Here is a 13,898-nt window from a genome sequence, read left to right as displayed (position 1 = left end):
AATTATTTTTTTGTTCTTTTTTTTTTTAGGTATTCTGATGAAGTGTAAGACAATTTTCTTCGTATTTGTACTGGTATGAATTGATATACTAAATAATTTTGTCTTATTTTATATTTAGTGCTATATGGATAGTTTATAAAACTATAAAAAATGTTGATTTCTTCAAATAAATTATATTCTAATTCCCCACCATTAAGCACTAATAATTACAAATATATACCTATAAAGTGCCAAATTTCTTGTTCTGTATCATGCACTCACACATATATACAAGAATAAACAAATATTACCTTGTGGATAGTGTGGGAAGGCACAAAATTAAAAGGGGGACCCTTGGGACCCCAATGGCCTTTTGTGTAATTCCAATCCTGCTGACCCACGAAGAGTTATGCTAGAGTACTATGTAATTGGGCTGTTGTGGATAGCCTGCATCTATACCAGTTTATGAAATAAGCCGGTATCCGCCAGGATAATTTATCCCATATATATCTATATATATGTGTGTGTGTTTCTGTTTTTAGCAATGGAAGAAATATTACTTCAAAATAGCAATCTGTGCATTATACTTAAAACAGATAAATCTGTTCTCAAATATCTTATGCACCCAGTGTATGTATATATTCGTGTCTTTTCCTACTCACCAATGCCTGACAACCAGTGTTGGTATGTTTATGTCCCTGCAGCTTAGTGCTATCGCAAGAGACCAAAAAAAATAAGTACCCAGTTAAAAAGAAAAAATAAATCAAGCACTGGTGTTGATTTGTTCAATTAAAATTCAAGTCAGTGCTCCAGTATGGCTGCAGCCTAAAAAGAGTGGTTGAAAAAGTGATAGTTTTGGTGTTCTTATCACAAAAATGTATCTTTATTTTTAAAGTCTATTATCAACAGAATGTCCTTACAGAATTAAAGATGGTAGGTTAATGGATTTGGCACAGTCAGAGATTCCCTTGTTAAAGAATGAGAATACAATGCTGCAAATACAAAATTGATAGTTCAGATTTAATACAACAAAATTGCATTATCATTTTATGTCCGTAGACCAAGGCTGCATTTTCCATACTTGTAGGATTTGGACAGGTCTATCAGCACAGCACCACTTGCAGTCCCTTCTCATTCTTGTGTGGTTCAGCATTTCAACTGGATCATTTAGCACTCTTTCAGCCAACAGCGATTCTTCGTATATATATCATCATCATCGTTTAACGCCCGTTTTTCATGCTAGCATGGGTTGGACAGTTTGACTGAGGTCTGGAGAGCCAGTGGTTGCACCATGCTCCAATCTGATCTGGCAATGTTTCAACAGCTGGATGCCCTTCCTAACACTAACCACTCCAAGAGTGTAATGGGTGCTTTTTACATGCCACCAGCACAGGAGCCAGCCAGGATCATATATATATATATAACATCCATACTGATATATTGGGTCATCCCATAAATGTGGTTTTTTTCAATTGTATGAAAGTCAGAGGGGGAGACAGGATAAACTACCTGTATCAACTTGCTATAAAAGCAGTTAGTAATTTTACCTTGTGCTTATTCTTAGTGCAGTTCAATTTTAAGTTATTTTTTAAAGCTATAATTGAAGTGACAAAGGTGCATATTTGGTATATTTTACTTTGAGTTCAATAAAGGTAACAATGCAATGGAAAGTGCGAGGAATATTAATGCAGTATACAAGGATCGGACAATAAACATAAGCCAGTGTCAATGGTGATTCTAGAAACTACAGCCTAGAAGACAAGCCTCGACCTGGAAGATCTCTAGTGCTTGACGAGGATGTCCTGCAAACCCTGGTGGAACAAAATCCCATTGTAACTGTTGAGAAACTAGCAGAAAAGCTTGGATTTGATCATTCAACCATTCATTGACACCTTTGTGGGTCAATGGGTTCCTCACGCTTTCCAAGTCTAATCATGTGCGGCCCAGGCTAAAGAAAGGCCTCACCCATGTAAGATGTTTTCTGTTTGGTAAGATATGAAAGGTTTAGTCCATTTTGAACTTTTAAACCCCAACCAAATGATAACAAGGAAATCTACTGTGAGCAGCTTGAGTGGCTTAAGTCAGCGCTAGAAGAAAAACGACCATCTTTGGTTTCAAGAAAAAAAGTTTTCTTCCAGCAGGATAGTGCTCGGCCATATACAGCGAGGATGACATTCGAAAGGCTGAAACAGTTTGAATGGGAAATGATGCTCCATCCACCATATTTGCTGGACACTGCCCTATCTGATTATCATTTATTCCACAGTCTTTAAAATCATTTGGAGAGAAAAAATATGAATTCTGTAGATGAGGTAAGAACAGTATTGGATTATTTTTTGTCACTTACAAGTGAATTTTGGAAGAGGGGCCTTGCAAATCTACCAGATTGATGGAAAAGCATTGTAGAAAATGAAGGAGAGTATAATTTACATTAAAATTTGTTCATCTTAATTTTGAAAAATAAAATAAGTATAAAAAACACATTCATGGGATGACCCAATAGTATTTGCTTGTGCATATTACAGCTAAAAATTAGGTGGAACTAATTTTTCCAAACTGAGCATCAAGTAACTCTTGATAATTTTAAGAAAACATTCTGTGCAGTGGTATAACATTCAGATTGGATATCACATACATAAGAATAAAAGCTGCATCCTAAAGACTTACCTCTCTCTACAAGACCAAGAAATACTTCAGTTTTAATCAACTGTTGAGTATCTACAAAACTCCAGAGCCACAATGAAGTATTGCAAATCATGAAAGATTGAAAAATAAAGAAACCAATCCACAGAAGTGTAATTAGATTTTTTTTTTATTGCATAGAAAACTGCTGACAGGAGTAATTAAAATATTTACACGAAAAGGAATTAAATAAGTTGGTAAACTTATTCATCATCAGGTTTTCCTGTAGGGAGAAAAGCAAAAAATCAATTTGTTGTTTGACAAAATATAACAAATTCAAATTTAATATTTAAGTAATCTTTTAGAGAAAAGGTTAGAGATTTATAACACAACAGGTGAACAATTGCCATTGGTTATGTTTCCAATGGATGAATAGCTGGTTCACTGCACCTCTGCTAGTAAGGGCAATAAGGGAGTGTGTCTAAATTGGTGCAAAGGACATTTTGTAAAGCACTTTAAAGAGCACTGTTTTTTTCTCTCCCAATATGCATCAAAACAGACACACTTGATGGGCTTTCTATGATAGATGTACAGAAGAAATTAACAGGGGCATCCATGGACTGTTCAAACTACTCACTAAATGTAATTGATAGGTTTTTGTCTCCGGAATTTAATCAGTCCAAGGAGTGGCTGTGGTAAAATCATAGTGAATAGATTGAGAAAAAGGTAGAAGAGACCCAAGGAGCTGTTGCCTCAGTACAAAAAGCAGATTATGAAAATGTGTAAGTATGCTGCTGCATGCTAAACGAAACATTGACACTGAACATAAAAGATTTGAGGGTAATTGGAGAGAAATGAGGTGGGTATGATTCATTGCATGTCTAAAATTAGCATGTGTGAAAGGTAAACATGGATGAACTAAAATAGAGGCTGAATATCACATAGATTCAGATATGTAAGGGCATGTGATATTAACATGCATAAAAAGATGACACAGAAATGAGTTGAGTGAAATTCTAATATTTATAAGCAACATTGGTATGGATAAGTGAGATGGAATACTCAAGGAATACTGGTGAAAAAGTGTCATGTATATTGTCAGTAAAATGTATCCACGGCACAAAAAAAAAAAAAAAAAAAAAAGCAACAATGAGGTCAGATCTAATGATTAGTGGGTTTCATACGCGCAACATCCAAGTGATTATATGATGCAAGACAGATCACTCCAACACTAAATTTGGTAGTGTTTTTACAAGAAATGATTTTGCATTACAAAGTAAAATACAGACAAAAAAGAAAAAAAATCTACATGATTATGTACATTTACATCTTAAAGAAAGTTAATTGATCTGGTATAAATAGCACCCAGTAACCAAATGTGCTTATCAAATGTACTTTTGAGGACACATTGGATAATGTGATCTTAGGTGCACTGTATCTAAGCAAAAAAAGATGGAATGATAACTAGGAAACTTTTGATAGGTATACTTGATCTGGTAGGATCTGATGTTAAGTAATAATTTTAGGGTCCTGAATTCTTTTCCTGTTTTTATTAATCATTAATTAACCTCGAAAGAAAAAAAAAAAGAACTTTTACAAAAATTTAGTTAATGAGGGTAAGGGACGTAACCGTTACTTACCAATAAATTTCGGTCAATCACAAGATCAGACACCAAATTTTCCCCATATCTAATAGAAATAAGAGAAAATATTAAGAAAAATCTAACAGACAAGTGCCTCTTTAACACAATTCTTTGTTAACAACTATAATTTTTTAATCATAAATGCTTGAAGAAATTCTAAACCATATAGTATGGAAAAAGAACATTACTAGTCAGTCTGATAGGTATAATTAGTATAGGAAATCACCTGCTGTTTCGGACTGAGTGTGTTAGAATTCTATTAAGTATTATGTAACTATCTATGTTATAGTAGTTCCCTTCCTGCTCATACTGTTCTACAAATATTCAGGTTGGGAATCAGCTGCATTAATTTAACGTGAGAGAACCTGCAAAAGATTAGCAGACTTTTATAAGTTTTCAAAATTTTACATTTGATAAAATCTTTCTATGAGACATCAAGAGTTTAAAATATTGTACACTTGATGTGTGTTATGTGGAAAAACTGTCCCAACTAATTTTATTTCTCACCTCAGTTATCTATTAACATTTTGCTCATACCAAATTATTTCTTCAATTTTCTACTGATGTTTTCTCCCCAACAGTTGTAGGAGCTTCAACCATTTGTAATAATCTGACAGCTTGGGAAAAATTATAGATAATATTTTCTATCAGGAATTTCTCTTAATACAGCATGCAAAGCAGGACTCCTCTTAGATATTAGGGGACTAGGTAGCCTCTAGGGTGTTGGTGAATGAACAGAGATAATATAAAAAAGACTTTAGTTTTTCAGAGTCAGACTAGTCTTCTCTATCTGTGTTCTGTTCATTCACCAGCACCCAACAGGCTACCTTGATCTCTAATAACTAAAAGGAGTTCATTCTTCAACCTCTCAACAAAAAGCACCCAGTACATTCTGTAATAAGGGAGGTGATCGGAAGTGAGTCCAGTTGTAGAGACCCTGTCCAAAATGGAATGTATGAATGAGATGTGCTCTCTATCATGGAACAGTGGATGTAAAAAAAAATATTACTATCCTTTTCAATTGCACAAAAAAGCTGCACCCAATATGCCATTACCTCCTGTGATATTTCCTGAAGAAATATTACACTTATAACTCTCTATCCTGGTGGATAAATTGTCCTCACTAAGGCATCTCCAGGTTTCCAGTAGTTTCTTTCTCAACTGCACTAATCAAGACAAGTGGCCTTATTACTTCGATGCAAGAATGTTTTGAAGTGACACAGGATTTTTCTAAAAACACACCCAACTTTTTTTTTATAACTTGGGTGTTGTCAACTGTGGTGCTATTCAAACCTGTTAACAAAAACAAAAAAACTCAGCCTGCTGGGTGTTAACAACTGTGTAGAAAACGAATTAAAAAAAAAAAAAATTGCACATACAAACTTTAGAGGACTTTTGGAAAATTCACAAGATCCGATTTTTCTCTAACTTTCAGGAAAATGGATATATATATATATTGATTTTTTTTTTTACTGAATCCTACGTTTCCAGCTCTAGAGATTCTGATTACAAACATTTTTTTTTCAAAAATCGCAAATTCAAAATTCCAGTGTGAATTTTCCAAAAGTCCTCTCCTCACCCCCTCAGGTTCATTTGTGCAATTTTTTTTTCGTATTCTACACAGTTGTTAACATCCAGCAGGCTGTTTTTTTTTGTTTTCGATAATGGGTGAGGTTCTTTATATCGACTAGTCAGACGTTATTCTGAGGACATAAACACCTGGCTAGTAAAGATAAAATGTATCCAGCATACACTGTAAAGTAGTTGGTCTTAGGAATGGCATCCAACCATAGAAATCATGCTAAAAACTGGAATGTGTAAGACATCATCCTTTGCTCTGTCTAGGGGTGCAATAACTCCAAATAAGAACTTAGGCCATAATGATGTGTCATAGAACCTGTGCCTGTATTGAAAGTGAACATAAAATGGTAATGATTATCTTAATATGGTGCATTACTTAAATTTCATAAAGTGAGTTCATCAACCAACGCTTCATAGTTGATTCAACTTATCCTTGCTTCCCTCTCAACATCATGACTAAATTTTTGATTGAACCCTCAAAAAGTCTTTACGATCGCCAATATTAAAGCTTATGCTTACAAAAACCTGTACTTTTGAAAAACTTACCACTATTGCATAAGTTATGCAAGTGCTTCTGCTTTGATAGACGCTTCATAAGAACTTATAACTCGTGCCAAGTATACAGCACCGCCAAACACAGCCAAACTCTTCACGATTTGCCTTTGAAAACAAAACGAAAATTCGCATTTAAAATTTACTACATAAAAAACAAAACGATGTTTATTTACAAAAACTATTTTGATTAGAACTGCTCATTTTTAAGAACAACAAATTCTATGGTATTTTCAAAGGTTGATATATTTATCTTTTACTTTCGCTACTTCATCACTCAGTGATACTTGTACAAAGAATCGTACACCTAGACCTACAATACAGCAATGAAGCGGTTAGACGTGTGTGTGTGTGTGTGTGTGTATATATATATAAAAGAAAATTCAAAGTACCATGGGAGGTGTGAACAACGAAATTGCGACACTTTCTGTAACAAATAAACAAATGAAAAAAAACCAAAAAGGGTGGGAAGGAAGGGGAACAACTTTAATTAGGTTTACTGGAAAATCTATATCCTCTTTTCCACCAACATTTTGAAACCATTTACATCAATCATCATCATCATCATCATCGTTTAACGTCCGCTTTCCATGCTAGCATGGGTTGGACGATTTGACTGAGGACTGGTGAAACCGGATGGCAACACCAGGCTCCAGTCTGATTTGGCAGAGTTTCTACAGCTGGATGCCCTTCCTAACGCCAACCACTCAGAGAGTGTAGTGGGTGCTTTTACGTGTCACCCGCACGAAAACGGCCACGCTCGAAATGGTGTCTTTTATGTGCCACCCGCACAAGCCAGTCCAGGGGCACTGGCAACGATCTCGCTCGAAAATCCTACAGGAGCCAGTCAGGCGGTACTGGCAACGGCCACGCTCAAAATGGTGCATCTCATGTGCCACCCGCACAAGAACCAGTCCAGGGGCACTGGCAACGATCTTACTTGGCTTGCCGGGTCTTCTCACGCACAGCCCATTTCCAAAGGTCTCGGTCCGTAGTCATCGCCTCGGTGAGGCCCAATGTACGAAGGTCTTGCCTCACCACCTCAGCCCAGGTCTTCCTGGGCCTACCTCTTCCACGGGTTCCCTCAACTGTTAGGGTGTGGCACTTTTTCACGCAGCTATCCTCCTCCATTCTCACCACATGTCCATACCAGCGCAATCGTCTCTCTTGCACGCCACAACTGATGCTTCTAATGTTCAGCTTTTCTCTCAAGATACTTACACTCTGACGGGTATTCACATTGACATTACACATCCAACGGAGCATACTGGCTTCATTCCTTGCGAGCTTACGTATGTCCTCAGCAGTTACAGCCCATGTTTCACTGCCATGTAGCATGGTTGTTCGTACGCATGCGTCATACAGTCTGCCTTTTACTCTGAGTGAGAGTCCCTTTGTCGCCAGCAGGGGTAAGAGCTCTCTAAACTTTGCCCAGGCTATTCTTATTCTAGCAGCTACACTTTCAGCGCACCCACCCCCACTACTAACTTGGTCGCCCAGATAGCGGAAGCTATCGACTACCTCTAGTTTTTCACCCTGGAATGAGATAGAAGTTGTTTCCTGTTTGTTTGCAGTCTTTATTGCACCTGAACATCTGCCACAAACAAAAACTAACTTGCTAGTTAACCTGCCTTTGATGTTGCTGCACCTCTTATGTGTCCATAGCTTGCACCGGGTACATCTTATAGAGTTACTACCTACTCCTTTTCTACATACTGAGCAGGGCCATCTACCTGAAGGGGTTTGTGTTTTATCTACCTTCCTACTTATTAGGATTTTGGTTTTAGCTAGGTTGACTCTAAGGCCCTTCAGTTCTAGACCTTGCTTCCACACCTGAAACTTCTCCTCTAGTTCTGATAGTGACTCCGCAATTAGGGCAAGGTCATCAGCATAGAGGAGCTCCCAGGGGCAACCTGTCTTGAACTCCTCTGTGATTGCCTGGAGGACTATGGTAAATAATAGGGGGCTGAGGACGGAACCTTGGTGGACCCCTACCTCTACCCGGAATTCATTGCTGTACTCATTTCCAACCCTCACCTTACTGGCCGCATCTCTGTACATGGCTCGCACAGCTCTCACTAGCCATTCTTCTATCCCAAGTTTCCTCATTGACCACCAGATAAGGGATCGGGGGACCCTGTCAAAGGCTTTCTCCATGTCAACGAAAGCCAGGTACAGAGGTTTATCCTTGGCTAGGTATTTCTCTTGCAACTGTCTCACTAGAAATAAGGCATCAGTAGTGCTTTTACCTGGCACGAACCCAAACTGCATCTCATCTAAATTGATTCGCTCCCTAATTAGTTGGGCTGTGACCCTCTCTGTAACTTTCATAACCTGATCTAACAGCTTGATGCCTCTGTAATTATTTGTATCTAAAGCGTCCCCTTTACCTTTGTAGCAGTTGACTATGATGCTGCTACACCAGTCATAGGGTATGACTCCTTCGTGTATCACCTGGTTCGTAATACGGGTGACTAGGCTATAGCCAACACTGCCAGATATTTTGAGCATCTCTGCAGTGATTCCTGATGGGCCGGGGGCTTTCCCGGTCTTCATACTCTTAATTGCTTTATCTACCCTGGTACTATCACCTCGGATAGCTGGTCCCTCTATTGGGTCGACATAAGGCAGGCTCTCTTTCTCCCATTCATTCTCTTTATTAAGCAATCTATCGTAGTGGCATCTCCAGACCTCTTTCTTTGCATCCTCATTTAATGCAAGCGTACCATCATCCATGCGAACACATTTCTCTCCTACAACATCACTATTCTCTCTCCTACACTGTCTTGCAACCCGAAATACCTCGTTTCTTTTATTTAAGTTAACCCCAACTCGCTTAATTTAAGATCTTGTACTGAAATATTAAGAGAAAGGTAACATTAGTTTTTTTAATTACCATTTCATTAAATCTCATAATTCTTGATTGTCTCCCTTCAAATATTTTATCGTGAACTCGGGTGTGATTGTGGAGTGACAGAATAACTGCTGAAATTCCTTGACAGAATACTTGACAAGAACAAAACTATATTTAGAAATGTTTCGATACGAAACAATGACTTACCCCACGGAGGGCTAACAAAAATTGCAAATTATTATCAAAGTAAAAATAGAAAAGAGAAACTGAATTAAAATTTTACAAATTGAAATAAAATTTAACAGAGTTTCTACGATAGTAATTTTGTTCTTACACGTCAATTGCATAATTTCATTTATTTGTTTCATTCCTAACAAACAAGAATTTGATTCCCACGCTAAGTTTATCCTTTGACCTTGAGAAAGAAAACCTGTTTCTTATATAACAAACACCTTCAGACAAAATAATAAAAAAACAAAAGCTTCTCAGGGTTTTTCGCCCCACCTTTTTGATACAAACCAGCATAAGACCGCCCTTGATTTTAACTTTCCTTTAATATTTCCCGTTAATTTATAATTTATGTTCCAAATATCAACTTAATAACAATAAAAGTTGTTTTACTAAGTTTGTCGTTATTTTCAAAATTAATTAAAACATGAGCAATGCATTTCAGAAGAAAGGGTGTTTTCTAAAAGTAATTTTCTCGTAAAATGATTTCGGCAACTTAAGAATGTTGCAGAAACATTCATGATACTAATTATTAATGACAGCTACATAAAAAAAGTTATTACCAATTTTCTGGGAGTTTTACAAGTTAAATAAACGTGCTAGGTGTATATTTAAATGTTACGTAGTATGAAAGGAATTTAGTGAAGCTCCAACCGAGGTTAAATATACAAACAAACGAAATATTGAGAATTATTGGATGAGGACGTAGAAGAAAAGAAAAAGAGAAGCAGGAAGCCTCAAGAGAGGGTATCTTATTTCAGTTAATAACTACCAAATTATGAAAATAAAGTTTCCAGTATACACTATGAAAGCTAAAAACTCACATGTGACTACGCATTTGTATTGGAGGTATATTCTCTTTAGAAACTGTTGGAGAACAACACAAACAATAAAGATACAAACCATTTCAAAGGATCAGTCCAAAAACTTTTCATGAATTCAACCACTCCAGTGGGAGTGGGAGGTCCTTCAATCTTTTTCGAGCTCGGCATAGAACCAAAATCCATATTTGAGAAATCCATCTTCGCTCTGCTATGGCAATAAGATAACTTCCGCTATAGGTTCGCACTTTTGATATAAGAAAATAAAAAAATGTAAAAAGTTAATTTAAAATGATATATGACAGATTACAACATTTTAAATGGAATACTAGTTGAATATGTCACGTAGAACACGGTTTACTCTTAACGTTTTTGACAAAATTTTGTATTTTAGAAGTTAGCTCGTGTTAAATTTGTCGTATTTGAATAATTTTAACCAATCAATGACGTGTATTCAGCTGAAGATCGTTACTGCTGTTTGCGAAAGTAATCGAAGAGCATCAACTTCCGGGTCGTCTGTTAAATTCATTTTTGAACCTAGTGTGGTTTATTCGGTTTGTTTTTCAGCTTGGCTACTGTGTTTTTGGATATTTTTGCTTACTGCCTATAATTATTTTCACCACTCTGTTTTATTTTTGCTTAATTTTCATCAACTTTCGTTTACTTGCCTGTTGTATTTTATTTTTTGTATTTGGAAGTATAGCTGTAGCCAAATCATATAGCCTCAGCAATTTACCGTTCTATGATTGACTCCTGTCTCTGCGAATTTATGTGGCGGAGAAGATACGAAAAGTGCGATCTTTTCGAAAAGTTACTACTATGCATTGCAAGATTTTCAAATCTTGATTAAATGTATTGGTATATGTATGTTTGTTGATGTATCTCTGCCTATTTATTTTGGTCAAACTCCAGTGTTTGACTCAAGCGAAAAAAAAAAAAAATAGTGTAATAGTTGTAAAACAACATGTAATAAACGAATATGAAAAAAAAAAAATACGCGCTGGCGAACAGTGGGTGGGGAGAAGACTCGGAAAATTCAACAATCAATCTCACTGGATCCGAAAACTCAACGTTAACATCCGGTCACAAAAAAAAAAAAAAAATAGTGCTCCTCTCCCCGTTCGTCGGCGAAAATTTTTTTCGGATCTTTTCCCTTTGGCCGGCACATTTAAAAAATAATTTTTTGTAACTAAACACTTTGAAAATTCGTATACTGGTAGAATGTGTCACATAAAACATCATTTACTCTTGGCGTTTTTGAGAAAATTGTGTATTTTCGAAGTTATTTCGTGTTAAAGTTGTCGTATTTCGGTAATTTCAGCCAATCAATGACGTCTATTGAGGTGAAAACAATTACTGCTGTTGTTTGTCAACAAGACGTTCTGGCGGTGTATATTTCGTTTGTCACTGTTATTTATGACGCCGTTCGTGTGTTTGTACTGGTTTTAGGGTCAGGGTTAGGGTTTTAGGATTAGGGATAGGATTTTAGAGTTAGGGTTAGGTTAAGGTTTTTTCAGCTATTTTCGGAAAGAGATTTTTGCTCCCTTCCCCCTCCAATTTCTTCATTTTTCACATTTTCCCGTAACTCTAACCCTAAAATCCCAACCCTAACCTTAACCCTAAAACCCCAACCCTAACCCTAACTCTAAAACCCTAACTTTAAAACCCTAACCCTAAAAACCCTAAAGCTAAAACCAGTACAAACGCACGAACGATGTCATAAATAACAGTGACAAACGAAATATATACCGCCGATAGTTGTTGTTGACAAACAACGGCAGTAATTTTATTCAAGGAAAAAGATCCCAAAATAGGCAATTTCGAAAAGGCTAAAACAAAACGATAATACTTCCACAAACAAAATAAACTGAAAAAATTTTAAAAATAACTAATTACTGAATTGATTAAACTATATACACGTGTATCTCAAATGTAAATATATCAGAAATAACAGTGACAAAGTAAATTTACACCGCCAGAACGTCTTGTTGACAAACCACAGCAGTAATTGTTTTCATCTCAATAGATGTCATTGATTGGTTGAAATTACTGAAATACGACAGCTTTAACACGCAATAACTTCGAAAATAAAGAATTTTCTTAAAAACACCAAAAGTAAATGATGTTTTAAATGACATATTCTACCAGTATACGAAATTTGAAAGTGTTTAGTTACAAAAAATTATGTTTTCTATGTGCCGGCCAAAAGGAAAAGATCCTTTTTTTCTTCATATTCGTTTACTACACATTATTTTACACCTAGTACACTATTTTTTTTCCGATTTTTGTGACGGGGGTGGGTGGGGTGCGGACCCGGATAATTCACACGATCCAGCAACCCCATTTCGACACCCAGTTACAAAAAGGAAAAAAAAATAGTGTAATAGGTGTAAAACAACAAGTAGTAAACGAATATAAAACAAAAAATTCGCGCTGGTAAACGGGAGGGTGGAGACAACTCGGAAAATTCACATCGGGAATGTTCCGAGTTCTCTCACCATTCCCCCGTTCGTCGGCGCAATTTTTTTCTTCATATTCGTTTACTACACATTATTTTACACTTAGTACACTATTTTTTTTTGTTCAATTTTTGTGACGGGGATGGGGGTGCGGACTCGGATAATTCACACGATCCAGTAACCCCACTTCAACTTCCGGTCACAAAAATGAAAAAAAAAAAAATAGTGTAATAGGTATAAAACATGTAAACGAATATGAAAAAAAAAAAGGAGCGCTGGCGAACGAAGGCGGAGAGGGAGGACTCTGAAAATTCACTTGGCTAAGGTGCCATGCAATGGGACTCAACCCAGAACCGTGTGGTTGGGAAGAATATCCATTTTCTTGAGGGAAAAGAATCGGATCGTGTGAATTGTCCTGATCCCCCCACCCCCGTTCGCCACGAAGTGTTTTCAACTATAGCTACGGGCTGACCAATGCGTCCTGGAGGCCGAAGGTGGCATTTCAGAGGAAAAATTTATCTATACTATAAACGAAGATGAAAGCAAAAAATTGCGCTCAAAATATTTTCAATTCTGTCTTCTACATAATGATATTAACAAAAACAATCGCAGCGTAGATGTTTTGTATGCCATTCAAGAACACACACACACACGCACACACACACACACACACACACACACACACACACACACACACACACACGCACACACACGTTAGGTTTCACTGCAACATTTAAACCTCATTCCAATCTCAATATTTTCGTCGCTTTGAAACCGAGATTTGTTCACTGACAAAACAGATGCAGCACGAATTTTTGTCACGGTTTTGTCGCGATTTCAAAGAACAAAAATATTTAGACACAAACGAAATTTAAATGTTGCAGTGAAAGTAACGGTTTTTGTTGTTCTGGAATTGCTTACAAACATCTTACACGCTGCAGATTCTTTTAAATATTCACCCTTACCCTGCCCCTAATTACAAAACTTTCCACTATTTATCATTTTTTTAAATTTGATTCTTTATACGGACAGTTCATGTTATTAAAATAAATTATTTTTAACATTCCTTTAAATTGTTACAAGAAAAAAAATTACTAATAGAGAATGATGTTATAGAAATAATTATACCTGTGCGTTGTCCATTTCTTGGGTACAAGTC

At 36.5% G+C, this 13,898-nt stretch overlaps 1 long non-coding RNA gene across 2 annotated transcripts; it reads right to left on the bottom strand.

Annotated features, from left to right (window-relative positions):
- Positions 1-2,773: 2,773 nt before the first annotated feature.
- On the bottom strand, positions 2,774-10,533 carry LOC149137531 (uncharacterized). Of its 2 annotated transcripts, XR_001409630.3 has the most exons (4): positions 10,363-10,532; positions 6,372-6,485; positions 4,242-4,290; positions 2,774-2,884 (listed from the first exon to the last, which is right to left on the bottom strand). It is a non-coding gene; the product is annotated as an uncharacterized LOC149137531 (long non-coding RNA). The 2 variants fall into 2 exon arrangements; XR_016241428.1 differs by lacking the exons at positions 2,774-2,884; positions 4,242-4,290 and having other exon boundaries at positions 6,374-6,485; positions 10,363-10,533.
- Positions 10,534-13,898: the final 3,365 nt, after the last annotated feature.

Source organism: Octopus bimaculoides, chromosome 1 (genome assembly GCF_046866305.1).
Source record: "Octopus bimaculoides isolate indiv1 chromosome 1, ASM4686630v1, whole genome shotgun sequence".
Lineage (NCBI taxonomy): Eukaryota > Metazoa > Mollusca > Cephalopoda > Octopoda > Octopodidae > Octopus > Octopus bimaculoides.
The sequence above is the reverse complement of the archived record's forward strand: the minus strand, read 5'-3'. Positions and strand labels throughout refer to the sequence as shown.